Below are 15,409 nucleotides of genomic sequence, written 5' to 3' on the forward strand. Positions count from 1 at the left end.
GCTCTGCAGTGCAGAAGGGAGGGTGGAAAAAGAGGAGAGTGGTAGTGATAGGGGACTCGATAGTTAGAGGTGCAGATAGGAGGTTCTGTGGTCGTGACAGAGAATCCAGGATGGTTTGTTACCTCCCGGGTGCCAGGGTCAAGGATGTCTCTGATCGCTTGCATGACATTCTGAAGTGGGAGGGTGATCAGCCAGATGTCGTGGTGCACATCGGTACCAATGACATAGCAAGGAAGAGTGAGGAGGTCCTGGAGAGTGAGTATAGAGAGCTTGGTAGGAAGTTGAAAAGCAGGACCTCAAGGGTGGTAATCTCAGGATTGCTACCTGTGCCACGTGCCAGTGAGGGTAAGAATACGATGCTCTGGAGGATGAACAAGTGGCTGAGGAACTGGTGTAGGGGGCAGGGTTTCAGATTTCAGGATCATTGGGACCTCTTCTGGGGCAGGTGGGACCTGTACAAGAGAGATGGGTTACACTTGAACTACAGGGGGACCAATATCCTTTCAGGGAGGTTTGTTAGTGCTATTGGGGAGGCTTTAAACTAGATTTGCAGGGGGATGGGAACCAAAGTGCCAGAGCTGACGGTGTGGCTGGGGTGAAAATAAATGATGTTAAAAGTTCAAGCAAATCTGCTAATAGAAAGGTTGTGGGTGGTGGTAAAAATATTCTGAGGTGTATATATTTCAATGCTAGGAATATTGCAGGGAAGGCGATTGAGCTGAGGGCGTGGATTGACACGTGGAATTATGACGTTGTAGCAATTAGTGAAACTTGGCTACAGGAGGGGCAGGACTGGCAGCTTAATATTCCAGGGTTCCAATGTTTCAGATGTGATCGAGGCAGAGGAATGAAAGGTGGGGGAGTAGCATTGCTTGTAAGGGAAAATATTACAGCAGTGCTCAGGCCGGACAGATTAGAGGGCTTGTCTACTGAGTCCTTATGGGTGGAGCTGAGAAACAGGAAAGGTATGGCCACATTAGTGGGATTGTATTACAGACCACCCAATAGTCAACAAGAATTGGAAGAGCAAATCAGCAGAGAGATAGCAGGCAACTGCAGGAAACATAAAGTTGTGGTGGTAGGGGATTTCAATTTTCCATATATTGATTGGGACTCCCATACTGTTAGGGGTCTAGATGGTTTAGAGTTTGTAAAATGTGTTCAGGAAAGTTTTCTAAATCAATATATAGAGGGACCAAATAGAGGGAATGCAATATTGGATCTCCTGTTAGGAAACGAGTTAAGACAAGTGACTGAAGTCTGTGTAGGGGAGCACTTTGGTTCCAGTGATCATAACACCATTAGTTTCAACTTGATCATGGACGAGGATAGATCTGGTCCTTGGGTTGAGGTTCTGAACTGGAAGAAGGCCAAATTTGAAGAAATGAGAAAAGATCTAAAAAGTGTGGATTGGGACAGGTTGTTTTCTGGCAAAGATGTGATCGGTAGGTGGGAAGCCTTCAAAGGAGAAATTTTGAGAGTGCAGAGTTTGTATGTTCCTGTCAGGATTAAAGGCAAAGTGAATAGGAATAAGGAACCTTGGTTCTCAAGGGATATTGCAACTCTGATAAAGAAGAAGAGGGAGTTGTATGACATGTATAGGAAACAGGGAGTAAATAAGGTGCTTGAGGAGTATAAGAAGTGCAATAAAATACTTAAGAAAGAAATCAGGAGGGCTAAAAGAAGACATGAGGTTGCCTTGGCAGTCAAAGTGAAGGATAATCGAAAGAGCTTTTACAGGTATATTAAGAGCAAAAGGATTGTAAGGGATAAAATTGGTCCTCTTGAAGATCAGAGTGGTCGGTTATGTGCGGAACCAAAGGAAATGGGGGAGTTCTTAAATAGGTTTTTTGCATCTGTATTTACTAAGGAAACTGGCATGAAGTCTATGGAATTAAGGGAAACAAGTAGTGAGATCATGGAAACTGTACAGATTGAAAAAGAGGAGGTGCTTGCTGTCTTGAGGAAAATTAAAGTGGATAAATCCCCAGGACCTGACAGGGTGTTCCCTCGGACCTTGAAGGAGACTAGTGTTGAAATTGCAGGGGCCCTGGCAGAAATATTTAAAATGCTGCCGTCTACAGGTCAGGTGCCGGAGGATTGGAGAGTGGCTCATGTTGTTCCGTTGTTTAAGAAATGCTCTAAAAGTAATCCGGGAAATTATAGGTCGGTAAGTTTAACGTTGGTAGTAGGTAAGTTATTGGAGGGAGTACTAAGAGACAGAATCTACAAGCATTTGGATAGACAGGGACTTATTAGGGAGAGTCAACATGGCTTTGTGCGTGGTAGGTCATGTTTGACCAATCTATAGGAGTTTTTCGAGGAGGTTACCAGGAAAGTGGATGAAGGGAAGGCAGTGGATATTGTTTACATGGACTTCAGTAAGGCCTTTGACAAGGTCCCGCATGGGAGGTTAGTTAGGAAAATTCAGTCGCTAGGTATACATGGAGAGGTGGTAAATTGGATTAGACATTGGCTCAATGGAAGAAGCCAAAGAGTGGTAGTAGAGAATTGCTTCTCCGAGTGGAGGCCTGTGACTAGTGGTGTGCCACAGGGATCAGTGCTGGGTCCATTGTTATTTGTCATCTATATCAATGATCTGGGTGATAATGTGGTAAATTGGATCAGCAAATTTGCTGATGATACAAAGATTGGAGGTGTAGTAGACAATGAGGAAGGTTTTCAGAGCCTGCAGAGGGACTTGGACCAGCTGGAAAAATGGGCTGAAAAATGGCAGGTGGTATTTAATACAGACAAGTGTGAGTTATTGCACATTGGAAGGACAAACCAAGGTAGAACATACAGGGTTAAAGGTAAGGCACTGAGGAGTGCAGTAGAACAGAAGGATCTGGGAATACAGATACAAAATTCCCTAAAAGTGGCGTCACAGGTAGATAGGGTCATAAAGAGAGCTTTTGGTACATTGGCCTTTATTAATCAAAGTATTGAGTATAAGAGCTGGAATGTTATGATGAGGTCGTATGAGGCATTGGTGACACCGAATCTGGAGTATTGTTTTCAGTTTTGGTCACCAAATTACAGGAAGGATATAAATAAGGTTGAAAGAGTGCAGAGAAGGTTTACAAGGATGTTGCCGGGACTTGAGAAACTCAGTTACAGAGAAAGGTTGAATAGGTTAGGACTTTATTCCCTGGAGTGTAGAAGAATGAGGGGAGATTTGATAGAGGTATATAAAATTATAATGGGTATAGATAGAGTGAATGCAAGCAGGCTTTTTCCACTGAGGCAAAGGGAGAAAAAAACCAGAGGACATGGGTTAAGGGTGAGGGGGGAAAATTTTAAAGGGAACATTAGGGGGGGCTTCTTCACATGGAGAGTGGTGGGAGTATGGAATGAGCTGCCAGACGAGGTGGTAAATGCGGGTTCTTTTTTAACATTTAAGAATAAATTGGACAGATAGATGGATAGGAGGTGTATGGAGGGATATGGTCCGTGTGCAGGTCAGTGGGACTAGGCAGAAAATGGTTTGGCACAGCCAAGAAGGGCCAAAAGGCCTGTTTCTGTGCTGTAGTTTTTCTATGGTTTCTATGGTTTCTAAGTAAAAGAGAGGGAAGACTGGACATAGACCTGCTGGAAAATGATGCTGGAGAGGTAGTAATGGGGAAAAAAGAAATGGCAGACAAACTGGATATGTATTTACTGTCAGTCTTCAATGTGGAAGACACCAGCAAAGTGCTAGAAATTCAAGAATGTCGGGTTCAAAAGAGAGCATAGCTGCTGTTACTAAGGAGAAGTTGCTTGGGAAGTTGAAAGATCAGAAGGTAAATAATTCACCTGGACCAGATGGACTACAATCGAAGGTTCTGAAAAAGGCAGCTGAAGAAACTGTGGATGCATTACTCGTGATCATTCAAGAATCACTACATCAGAATGGTTTCAGAGCAATAGCAAATCATAAGGTAATTACAGTCTAGTTAGCCTGACGTCAATGGTTGGGAAGACGTTATAGTCCATTATTGAGGATGAGGTTCCGGGGTACTTTGAGTCACATGATAAAAAAAGGCCAAAGTCGGCATGGTTTTCTTAAGGGAGAATCTTGCCTGACAAATCTATTGGAATTCTTTGAGGAAATAACAGGCAAGATAGAGAAAGAAAAGTCAGTGGATATTGTTTACCTGGATTTTCAGAAGGCCTTTGACAAGGTTCTACAAATGCTGTTGCTAAGCCAGATAGCAGGCCATGGTATTACATAAAAAATACTAACACATATAGAATATTGGCTGATTGGCAAAAGGCAAAGTGTGCGAATAAAGAGGACCTTTTCCGGCTGTTCTGTAGGCGTCCTTGCTTCAGGTATCCCGTTGCTGTTGGTGATATGATAATCACTGAGAGGTAAGTCTGGTGGATGCAATGTGTCTGTCTTGTTGGACGCAGCCTGCACAGGTGTGTTCATTGGCTGAACATCCAGTATCTGATCCAGGGATGTGTCCATGTATGATCTCCAACATCAACTGTATACATCAGTGGTCTAGTTCTTGTAGCTATTCTACTGGGTGTCCACTTGACTTATCAGTAATCATGCACTAGGACTTAATGTCTAGCCTTGAATCTCCTTGCTCATTTACTTGGCAATTGGCTGACCATTTATTCTGCACTTCCTTCTGTAGATCTGGTTTCAGCAGGTCTATCTCATATTCCTGCTCAAGAACAGTATTACGTGAACAGTTGGATTTGTAATTGCATGAGCAGAGTTCCAATACCCAAAAAGGAAGTTGTTCACTTTGTGCTGTAGAGAAATGTCCTCCTTGTCCATAGATCTGATGGACTTCATGAAGGTTTGGCTAAGCCTTTCAGCTGATCCATTCATTGCTGGGTGGTGAGAAACTGACTTGAAATGTTTGATGTCATTTTTCTTCATGAACAGTCTAAACTTTTCTGACATGTATTGTGGTCCGTTGTTACTCACAATTTATTCTGGTAAGCTATTTCTGGGGAAGATAGTCCTTACAGTGGAAACAGTCTTTTCTGAGGTGGTTGACTTCATTGGTATGCCCAGCGGATTATTGGCATCCAATTGCCCACCATTGAGAACATCTACCATAAATGCTGTCCGGGCCGGGCGAAAAGCATTATCAAGGATGCATCTTACCCTAACCATGGACTTTTTACTCTCCTCTAACCAGAAATGCAAAGAATAGTATTATTTACAAAATAACTGTGAATAAGAAGTAAGTGCTACAGCACACAAATATAAAAGTACTGAGACAGTACAATATGGGTGCAATACTGCTTAGCACTGTGATGTGAGGTTCAGCAGGGTCACAGCCTCAAGGAAGAAGCCCTTCCTGTGCCTGCTGGTGCGGGAGCGGAGGCTCCTGTAGCACTTACCGGTTGGGAGGAGAGTAAAAAGTCCATGGTTAGGGTGAGATGAATCCTCGATGCTGCTTTTCACCCTGCCCAGGCAGCGTTTATGGTAGATGTTCTCAATGGTGGTACATTGGGTGCCGATAATTCGCTGGGCAGTTTTCACCACACGCTGGAGTGCTTTGCAGTCCGATACGGGACAATTGCCATATCACACTGAGATGCAGTTGGTGAGTATGCTCTCAATGATACAGCAGTAAAAGTCCGTCAGTATCCTGGGACGGAGGTGAGCCTTCTGGATGCTCCGCAGGAAATAAAGGTGCTGTTGCGCCTTTTTAATCAGGGTGGAGGAGTTCAGGGACCAGGTGAGATCCTCGGAAATTTGGACACCAAGGAATTTGAAGCTTGATACACGCTCCAGTACAGCTCAGTTGATGTAGATGGGGATGTGAGTGTGGCTCCTAGCATGCCTGAAGTCCACAATGATCTCCTTGGTCTCTGGGTGTTAAGGGCCAGGTTGTTGTCGGCACACCACGCAGCCAGGTGCTGGACCTCATCCCTGTAGGCCATCTCGTCATCCCCTCTGATCAGGCCAACCACTGTGGTGTCATCTGCAAACTTGATTATGGAGTTAGAACCATGTACAGGAACGCAGTGATAGATGAAAAGGGAGTACAGAAGAGGGCTCAGCACACAGCCTTGAGGCACACCGGTGTTCAGGGTGAGAGTGGAGGAGGAGAGGTTGTCTAACTTAACTGATTGGGTTCTGTTAGTCAGAAAGTCCAAGGTCCAATTGCAGAGGGATGAGCTGATACCAAGCTGGTGAAGTTTGGTGATCAGCTTGGAGGGGGTCACAGTATTGAATGCCAAACTAAAGTCAATGAACAGCATTCTGACATAAGAGTTGGGGCTGTCCAGGTGGGTCAGGGCAGAGTGAAGTGCTGTGGAGATGGCGTCCTCTGTTGACCTGTTGGTGCGATAGGCAAATTGATGGAGGTCCAGGGTAGTGGGCAGACGGATTTCAGATGTGATAGAACCAGTCTCTCAAAGCACTTTGCAATGATGGGGGTGAGTGCAACTGGATGGAAGTCATTCAGGCCCGTGGCAGTGGAATGCTTCGGCACTGGCACAATGGTGGCGATCTTGAAGCTTGTGGGGACAATTGCCTTGGCCAGGGACAGATTAAAAATGTCCGTGAAGACCCCGGCTGACTGCCCTGCACAGACTCTGAGCACACGGCCAGGTATTCCATCCGGACCAGCTGCCTTCCGTACATTCACCCTGCTCAGGGTGGCGACAACATTGGAGGTGGAAAGTGAGAGAGGCAGTTCACCAGATGGGAGATCTGCTTTGAGGGTGACCTCCTTGTTCTCTCAGTCAAAGCAAGTGTAGAAGTAATTGAGCTCATCAGGGAGGGAAGCAGAGCTGGAAGGGGGCACAGTACTAAATGGTTTGAAGTCTGTATTGACCTGTATGCCATGCCACATGCGCTGGGGGTCTGAGGAGTTGAAATGCTCCTTGATTCTCTGTTTGAATTTGTGTTTAGCCTGAGAGATTCCCCTCCTCAGGTTGGTCCTGGCTGAGCTGTAAGCCTCCCGGTCTCCAGACCAGATCTGGCTTTGAGCAGGAGGTGAACTTCTCTGTTCATCCATGGTTTCTGATTGGGGAAAACTTTTATTTGTTTTTGTGATGTCACTCTATCTACACACTTGTTGATGTGCTCAAGGACAGGGTTGGTATATAAATCAATGTTAATCTGAGAGTCTGTGGTGACATGGGCAGCAAATGGGCTCCAGTCTGTGTGCTGGAATTGGTGCTGAAGAGCGGAGTCAGCACCCTCCAGCCAGATCTGAATAGTCTTCATTGTGGGTTTCACATGTTTAATGACCGGGCTGTACTTGGGAAGCAGAAACAATGAAAGATGGTCGGACTGACCCAGATGGGGGAGGGTAGTGGCTTTGCAAACATCAGCCACATTTGTGTAGACATGATCTAAGGTTTTATTACCCCTGGTGGTGCGTAATACATTTCGGTAAAATCTTGGCAGGATGGTTACATCTTGGTTACAATGATTAAAGTCCCCAGCGACAATAAAGGCTCCGTCTGGATGCAATGTCTGCAGCTTGCTAATAGCGACACTGAGGTCTTTCATGGCTACTTTAGCATTAGCATCCGGTGTACATAAACTGCAACAGCAATGATGCATGTAAACTCTCGTGGTTGATAAAAAAGACTGCACTTAATAATCAGGTATTCCAGATCAGCAGAGTAATAAGTGTCAGCAATAGTAGAGTTAGTGCACCATGATCGATTCACGTAGATGCATAAACCACTTCCTCTGCTTTTACCTGTCGCTGTTGCAGCTCTGTCAGCCCTGAAGACTATGCGCCCTTCCAGTTCCATCACGTTGTTTGGGATGTTTAGCCACGCCTCTGTAAAAATCATGACGTTGCAATCCATAAGCCTTCTTTGTGTGAGGGTCCAAGTCCTTAGTTCGTCCAGCTTGTTCGTCAGAGACCGAATATCGGCGAGGAAGGTGCTAGGTAGCACTGACCGGTGTGGATTTAGCCTTAGCCTAGCACGCAGACCTCCACGCTTCCCCCGTTTTTGTTTACGGTCTTGATGCCGGCGCCAGGCCCTTCCGGTCGGAGCGAGTTGCATGTAGGTCCGCAGTGTCCTTACTAACTCCGGAGGCAGTTGGACGAAGTTGAGTGGATAGTCCAAAACTGTGTTGGTGCATCGATAGTTAATGTCCAAAAGTGTCTGTTTGCTGTAAGTGTAGTTCACATAGCCGAATCAAGCGAACACACAGGAAACAAGTAGATAAATTAACACTATTTTTCAAAATCTGGTAAGACACTGAGCCTTGTGATATACACGCGCCGCCATCTGTCGGGCCCAGGTATGACCTTTAGAAAGCCATCCCAAATTCAAAGTCGTAATTCAGGACTAAACGTGAATCAGCAAAGGACAGCTGTGGCAGGGCTTGAATGTCATCACCTCTTTCAAAGCAAAACATAAAAACATAAATGCAAAGGAACATAAATGACAACAAGGTTTCGCTCCAGATGATCTCAAAGCATTTTATGCTCACTTAGACTGCCAGAACACGGAGGCACCTTCACAAACCCTCAAAGACCTCAACAACCCTGTGATTTCAGTCTCTGAGGCTGACAGAAGAGCATCCTTCAATTGGATGAATCCACAGAAAGCATTTGGCCCAGACAGGCAAGTAGTGAAGACCTGTGTATATCACGTGGCTGGAATGTTTACAGACATTTTCAACCTCTCGCTTCAGCAGTCTGAGGTAACATTATGGTTCAAGCAGGCCTCAAATCATATTGGTGTCCAAAAAGAACATGGAAACCTGCCTCAATGACTATCATGCGATGAAACTTATCTCCACTATGATGAAATGTTTTGAAAGGTTGGTCGTGAAGCATATCAACTCATGCCTGTGAAGTGACCTGGATCCACTCCAATTTATCTACCATAACAGGTCACCAGCAGATGCTAATCATTGGCCCTTCACTCAGTTTTGGAAAATCTGGACAATGAAGATACATACATCAGGATGTTCTTCATTGACTACAGCTCAGCATTCAACACCATCAATCCGTCAAAATCCATCACTAAGATCCAAGACCTGGTCCTTGGTAGCTCCCTGGCATATAGGAAGATTGAAAATCTGGTTGAATGGTGCCACAATAACAACCTCTCACTCAGTATCAACTAAAGCAAAGAGATGACTATCAGCTACAGGAGGAAGAAGGTCCATGAACTAGTCCTCACTAGGAGTCTGGAGGAGGAGAGGTTAGTAACTTTAAATTCCTTGGCTTTGTCATATTAGAGGGTTTGTCCTGCGACCAGCATGGAAATGCCAACACAAAGAATGCACAACAATGTTTCTACTTTATTATAAGTTTGCATAGATTCAGGATGTCACTGAAAATTTGGAGAGTATCCAGAGTTCAGGAATGGAGAAGTGATGGATAAAGCCCAAAACATCAAAGGAAAATCCACCCCCAGCATTGATCATATTTACATGGAGTGATGTCACAAGAAAGCAGCACCGATCAACAATGAGCCCCACCATCCAAACCATGCTTTCTTCTCACTACTACCATCGGGTAGGAAGTATAGAAAACTTAGGTCCCACATCACCAGGTTCAGGAACAGATTACACTAGAACCATCAGGCTCCTGAACTGGTGTGGATAACTCCACTTACTCACTACAACTCGGAACTGATTCGACAACCTACAGATTCTCTTTCAAGGTCTCTACAACACATGAATCAGATTCTCAGTGTTATTTATTTTTTATTTACACAATTTGTCATGTTTTGCACGTTGGTTGTTTGTCAGTCTTTGTTGAGGTATGGTTTTTCATAAATTCTATTTTATTTCTTTATTTTCCTGAAAATGCATGCAAGAAAATGAATCACAAGGTAGTGTATGGCAACATATACATACTTTGGTAATAAATTTACTTTGACTTTCACTTTGAGATATTGACCCAATATCTGCCCTTTCAAGCAGATACAAGATAATCCACAATACTGTTCAAAGAAAAATAGGGAAGACATGTTCTCTTGACTTCATACCCATTATGAATTCAATAATCAACATTGCCAAAGAAATTAGCTGAGCTTTATCACAATGGTGTTTTTGGTAACTTATTGTCTATAGTGTTTTTTTTTGTGGATTGGGACTGTGATTTTCCTTCTGAATTATTTAAATAGTTGTTAACAATTTTCTGGTTTTGAAAAATGTCATATAAATGCACTTAGTTGTATATCCATGATCTTCTACTGATATAGCCCATCGAGTTCAAGGTTCGACGTGTTGTGCGTTCAGAGTTGCTTTTCTGCACACTACTGTTATTTGGCATGGTTATTTGAGTTACTATTGCCTTCCTGTCAGCTTGAACCAGTCTGGCCATTGTGCTCTGACCTCTCTCATTAACAAGCTGTTTTTGTCCACAGAACTGACACTCACTGGATGTTTTTTTTTGTTTTTTTTACACCATTCTCTGTAAACTCTAGAGACTGCTGCATGTAAAAATCCCAGAAGATCAGCAGTTTCTAAGATGCTGAAACCACTCTGTCTGGCGTCAAAAATCATTCCACAGTCAAAGTAACTTGGATCACATTTCTTCCCTATTCTGATAATTGGTTTGAACAACAACAGAACCTCTTGACCATACCAGCATCATTGGCTGCTTAGATATGTGCATTAATGAGCAGTTGTACAGGTGTACCTTATACAATGGCATCTGAATAAATAGTGGCGTTGTTTTGTTTTTGTTATAGCTGTGTGCATCATGGTCAACTATTACCCTGCCCCTCTATGACTGATGGTTTTACATATATTTTTACATTAAATGTCAAAAGATTTGGTATTAGTACCTTGAAATTTGAAATCAAGAAAAATGAAGATGCCTGGGTGATGAATGAATGTTTGAAGCACACTGTCATTTCATTTGTGAACACTAAAACTTCAGTCTTATGGCAAGAAAGAAGTCTCTGTCAAGCCTTCCAGCCATGGTGTTATCTTGAACTCACATAATGGCGGCAAGGTCTTATTGCTAGATTTTCAATCTTCCAAGGCAGTAGCTGCTACACATGCAAACTCTTCCTTTGTATGTTTGAGAGTAGATGGTGTTTAAATGCTCACCTGCAAATATAGCATTAATATGGTTCTCAGTTAATCCCAGCCCAATCATTATCTTCCAGGCAGTAAATTAGATGTGTGCCTGCCACTCCTTTAATTAATTATTGCATGTAACTTGTGCTCTCTGCTGACAGCAGGTCATCAGGGGAAAATACGATAATGGTTGTAGTTGTAAGTCTGCATCTCTTAAAGGAAAACAGCTGTAAGAAGTACTGAAAGGCTTCTGGAGTGCACATTTGAACTGTGATTCCTGAAGAGCATATGAACATCAGAAGATTGAAAAAAATATAGTAGGAGTAGGCCATTCAGCCCCTTGTGCCAAATCTGCTTTACAGTAATATTATGGATGATCTTTTACTTTCCCCTCCGATCTCCATCACCCCGTCAAAAATCAATCAGGGTGTGAACATGCACAGAGCAACCACCAAGGCTCTCTGACAATGGAGGGTTGTTGGAAGATGTTTATTTTTAGATTATGAGGACACTCATTCCTCGTTTATTGTCATTTAGTAATGCATGCATTAAGAAATGATACAATGTTCCTCCAGTATGATATCACAGAAACACAAAATAGACCAAGTCTAAAACTGACAAAAACCACATCATTATAACAAATAGTTACAACAGTGCAAAGCAATACCGTAATTTGATAAAGAGCAGACCATGGGCACAGTAAAAGAAAATCTCAAAGTCCTGATAGCCCCATCAGCTCATTTTCAGACGGTAGAAGGAAGAAAAACTCCTCCTGCCATGAACCTCCAGTACCGCAAACTTGCCGATGCAGCATCCTGGAAGCACCCGACCACAGCCGACTCTGAGTCCGTCCGAAAACTTCGAGCCTCTGACCAGCCCTCCGACACCGAGCACCGAGCACCATCTCTGCCGAGCGCTTTGACCCCGTACCCAGCTGCCAAGCAACAGGCAAAGCTGAGGATTCAGGGCCTTCCCCTCCGGAGATTCTGGATCACACAGCAGCAGCGGCAGTGAAACAGGCATTTCAGAAGTTTCACCAGATGTTCCTCCATGCTTCTCACATCTGTCTCCATCAAATCAGGATTGTGCATGGCATCCTACTTGACAGATTACTGATATTCATTCTGGAGTGGCAGCTGCGCGCTGCGTCACGCCGCCATCTTCTCTCAATTATAGAGAGAAAAATACACGTTGGATTGGTAGGAGTACAAGGGATTTCAGACCATGTGCTCTGAAGGTGGAGGAAGAAATGATAGCAGGAGCTGTAACTAGGTGTATTGTTTCAGGTGAAGCATACTACAAGAAGATATTTACAATCTGAAATGAATTATTAAGGTGAGAATCTTCATCGTCAAATGGCTTGTTCCACCAATTGCACAGCATGCTTTATTCTGTCATTTTAAGTGACATCCCAAATGCCCCGCTTACCAAAATTTCTCCCAATTACTAGCATTCCCATAATGTATACTTGTATGCTTTACTGAACCGTACCTCATGAAGCAACTTCACAAACCTTTCACCTATACTTCAGAGGGTACAATATTGTCTCTCATTCATCCAGACAGCCCATCACCAAAGCAAATTGATTGACAATATTTAAAGCCCTTCCCTCCTTTTTACTAGAAAATTGCAATAAAATAAAGCAGGGTCAAGTGCAAGATTTGAACTGTCAAAAAGTTTCAGTGCTAGCCATCACGTTAATGTGTATTACTGAAACTACAGCCAGAGGAGTCGTCAATAGTTAGGGCCCGCCAGCTTAGCATATGGCTGAAGGTTTATCTGAACTTGGCCCTTCTCTGCCAATGGATTCAGTGATAAAACTAGCAATGGTGCAGATGATCAGATACACCGCCGTCAACTATGTTTCAACATACACACAAAAGTCCTGGATATACTGTGATAAGCTACTGAATGCTGGTAGTTCCAAGTGAAAGAGTGATCTGCCTCATAATTTGGGCCAATAAATTCTACAGATACCTAATATTTTCCTGCAAGAACTAACAAATTTATTTACTCACATCATTAGTAATCATATCTACAGCAACACACGGACGTCTGCTAAACCCTCTCATAATGTTCTACAAATACTTAATGGCATCCCTTGACTTTGATATAAAGGAGAGAATGTACCAATCTGAGTTATTAATGCAACCATAAAAACACTTGTCTCTCCAATAAATCATGGCCTTTCTGATTTGTATGCAACTTTGCCACTCCTTTTGCCTCACGAGTATTTGGAGCTAAATGCTACTTACAGAAGAACAGGTAGTTTGGCAGTCAACCATCCTGTTCTTGTGTGTATATCATTGACCTGTGGAAAAGTACTGTCCATATTGCTCACAATTACATGCATACATTGATACAATGTGAGTCATTTATCCAGCCAAATCCTCTTCCCGTACATATGGTTGTCCAGAACACAAGAAGAATACTAGCTAGAAAAACACTGAAATTGGCAAATAAGCCACACAGCTGCCCATTTGTGACAACATCCCTTGATCACCTCTGCTCTTCATTGTAGCCAGATGTCCAACAGTGCTGTGTACATTCTAATTCCCAGTCAGATTCATTCCTCATCCCATGTTCGATACAACTTCTTCCACCTTCCTATCAAGTTCACTCCTGCATCAGTAGCTGGAACTTCCACCAACAGAATTTGCCATTTTGAATTTTAGAAGCTTAGATAGAGTCAGGCGCTGCATGTGTTTAAATGCCTGTCACATTCTGTACGTAATTCTCTAGGTGAATGCATATAAGTGCTTTTACCAATGATGTCCTATGTATCTCCCATAGGATATGTGGCTAAGCTTCTCGTTGACCATTTTGATTACTAGGCAGCAAAAAGCATCAAAATTGGGCCCTACAAAGCATTTTGAAACTTGGTCATATCTTCTTTCAAGTCCACAGGCAATAACTAACAAAGATTATTGTTTTTCTATAATAGACAAGTGATTGATGTTGAATGTGTGCTCTGCACTGACACGAGGATTCATATTCACTCACTTAGCTTAGCTTAGAATTTTTTTTATTACATTAATCTCTCTTATTACTGTGGACTTGTCTCTGATTATATTTTATAGCATTTATGTCTTGTTTTGCACCATTTTTTTCTTCAGTCTTGTATAATCTACAGTATATATAATTAATCATCTGCATGTATTGTCTGAATCTATATGCCTGTGATGCTGTTGCAAATCAGTTTTTCATTATACTTGTCTTTCATGTACTTGTGCACATGACAATAAACTTGGTTAACTTGCTTGACTTGACCTTTAACATATTCAACGGAACTCTCTGTAACCTTGTTAATATAATCTACTTTGTGGTGGGAATAATCTAATTCAATCAATAGTACAATATTTGCAGAATGAAAGTGGTCTGCTTGATCGGAGCACAGAATTATTAATGTGCAAAACAATGCGATGAGAAGGAGCCACCTGGTGAAATGTAGGAACATATGTTACTGGACAACTGCTTTGTGAAAATTACATTTCCCTCTTCACCTTTGCATGAGTTGTCCTTTCAAAGTTTAAAATCTAAAGTAAATTTATCATCAAAGTGCTGAGATTCATTTTCTTGTGGGCATATATAGTAAATCCAAGAAACATAATCGGATCTATGAAAGATCACACTCAACTGGGTGAACAAACAACCAGTGTGCAAAAAGACAACAAACTGTGCAAATGCAGAAGGAAAAAATGAAATAATAATAATAAATACACAATAAATATCGATAACATGAGATGAAGAGTCCATGAAAGTTGTGTGAACAGTGCAGTGATGGAGTGAGTGAAGTTGAGTAAAGTCATTCCCAACTGTTTTAAAAACCTAATGGTTTGCGGGGAATAACTGTTCCTGAACCTGGTGGCGTGGGTCCTGAGGCTCCTGTACCTTCTTTTTGCACCATCAACATTTTCCTCAACCGCCTCTCTTGCATTTTACGCATGTCTGCTCTTACCCCATCCTCCCACCACCCTACCAGGGATAGGGTTCCTCTTGTCCTCACCTAGCACTCCACCAGCCTTTGCACCCAGCACATGATTCTCTGGAACTTCCACTATCTCCAATGGGATCCCACCACCAAGCACATCTTTCCCTCCACCCCCCCCTCCACTTTCTGCTTTCCGCAGGGATCGCTCACTATGCTACTCCCTTGTCCATTCGTCCCTCCCTACTGATCTCTCTCCTGGCACTTGTTGCAAGCGGAAAAAGTGCTACACCCGCCCCAACACCTCCTCCCTCACTACCATTCAGGGCCCCAAACAGTCCTTCCAGGTGAGGTGACACTTCACCTGTGAGTCTGTTGGGGTCATATACTGTGACTGGTGCTCCCAGTGTGGCCTCCTTTATATCGGTGAGACACGATTGGTAGACCGCTTTGCCAAGTACCTACGCTCCATCCGCCTGAGGAAGCGGGATTTCTCAGTGGCCACCCAT

General features: G+C 43.1%; 1 long non-coding RNA gene across 1 annotated transcript in view; it reads left to right on the forward strand.

Moving 5' to 3' along the window:
* The first annotated feature begins 4,046 nt into the window (after positions 1-4,046).
* LOC134344941 (uncharacterized) overlaps positions 4,047-15,409 on the forward strand; it is a 115,057-nt gene continuing 103,694 nt past the window's right edge. Inside the window, exon 1 of the long non-coding RNA XR_010017569.1 lies at positions 4,047-4,353. This is a non-coding gene — a long non-coding RNA (uncharacterized LOC134344941). The remainder of the gene's footprint in view (positions 4,354-15,409) is intronic.

The sequence above is a fragment of the Mobula hypostoma genome, chromosome 4, assembly GCF_963921235.1.
Source record: "Mobula hypostoma chromosome 4, sMobHyp1.1, whole genome shotgun sequence".
In the NCBI taxonomy this organism is placed as follows: Eukaryota; Metazoa; Chordata; class Chondrichthyes; order Myliobatiformes; family Myliobatidae; genus Mobula; species Mobula hypostoma.